Genomic DNA, 1892 nt, shown 5'->3' on the forward strand with positions numbered 1-1892 from the left:
CTGCTGAACGGATCTCTACGAAATTAGGTACAGATATAGAGAGTAGTTTGAAAGAACACATAGGCTATTTGTTTTTTCTTATTTTTTTATTCTACGCGGACGCAGTCGCAAGCAAAAGCTAGTATTATATTATTATATTTTGTATTACATTTGCTCTAAATAATTACGGTTCCCACACAAGCCCTTCATATAATAGATACAATCAATCAAATACGTTCAGCTAGGAAGCCTTTTGTGGTTGTCTTTGATTGCGTATTGATGAAACTTGGAAACGACCTTCCATTAATTATGGTTATACTAGTATAACAATAACTGTACAATACGGATAGTGGATTTGACGGTGGAGGAGATGCATAGGAAGGGGAAATATCCTCTTTATGTGCGTCTCTTCCTCCGTCGTATAAGGGTAGGCAACGCATCTGCATTTGCGGATGTCTATAGGCAGTGATCGCTTCGCCATTTTGGGGGTTTCAGATGGCCGCTTGCTCGTTTGCCACCTTATGTTATAAAATAAACAAAATACGAAATCAGTCGTATCCAAATATTTTTCGACTAGCTTTTGTTAGTGACTTAGTCCGTGCGAATGTAAAAAATAACGAGTATTTATTAATTTATTAAATGTAACTATGTTACTTATAGATAAATTACCTTTCTAAAAGTGAAAGAATATTTTAAAATCGGCCCAGTAGTTTTTGAGTTATGTCAATACAAACATATATACAAAAATACAAATCATTCCTCTTTATAATATTAGTATAGACATAGAAAAATAGAAGTATAGATGAAGATAATATTATATTTTAAGCCATTTTATTTTAGAATTGATTTAAGAAAGTTTTTTCTCGGTTCAATGGACAGATTTATTGGAAAAAAGTTAACCCTTTGATCCCACTTTCCATTAACTGTTTATAAAGTTTTCTAACTTCAACTACTTTCAAATTGTTTCTCTTTTCTTAATTTACTTTATATTTATATTAAGCGTGGGGAGAACATGTATTGAACTGTACATTAACTTTACTTAAATACATAAAGACCGAATACTGAAACGACATTGAAATAGGTAACAGATGTGAGCATAACTTTTATATCTGTCAGATTCCATGGCGATTAAAAAACGAAGTGTTTAAGATTCGTGTTATTATTCAGCCGTTATTAAAATTTATGTTAGATTTTTTTAACAGTAATAGAATTGGTAATAGAACATATTTTATGTTATCTGTTGATTTCATATACGCCTGAGTCAGTTACTATAATGTTATAAAGAGAAAATATTTTTATCTCAGTGGCTGTTGTGGAAAATCCTGTATTTTTTTAATTTCACGCAGACGAAGTCGCCAGCAACAGCTAGTCTACGAAATAGAGCATAATAAGATATTATTAAACAAATTGCGACAATGAAAACCCACAACCCAATTGTAGGATCATCTAAACCACAAGTGTCTATTTTTGTACTACCCGCTAGTATTTCCCTGAACGTTTCGCGGGAACAAGTTCATTTCGAATCGAAACGATTCCCGTCACGTACCGATGTTACATTCTATATTAGCCTCAGTAGCCGCAATTATACCAGAAATAACTTCTTTATTGATTCAACGAATAGTTAGAGCAAGTCTAATGTTATTTATAGTTTCACACGCATTTACTTCTTTCAGACTTACTGGCTATGTGTATGTCCTTTACTGAAACTCAAATTTGATATCGTTTGATTCGATTTTTATGCGATGATGACGTCAAGGTCAAGTTACTGTATTGCCATAAAAAAATAGTTAAACACTGTTTATTTATACAAATGTTCTAACTCCTTTGACCGTCGATTAATACTGACAACATAGTTATATATTTCACCATAAATAACACACTGCTCTTTGTATAAGTGGTTTATAATTTATAGG

The sequence above is a fragment of the Papilio polytes genome, unplaced genomic scaffold, assembly GCF_000836215.1.
Source record: "Papilio polytes unplaced genomic scaffold, Ppol_1.0 DF822178.1, whole genome shotgun sequence".
NCBI lineage: Eukaryota > Metazoa > Arthropoda > Insecta > Lepidoptera > Papilionidae > Papilio > Papilio polytes.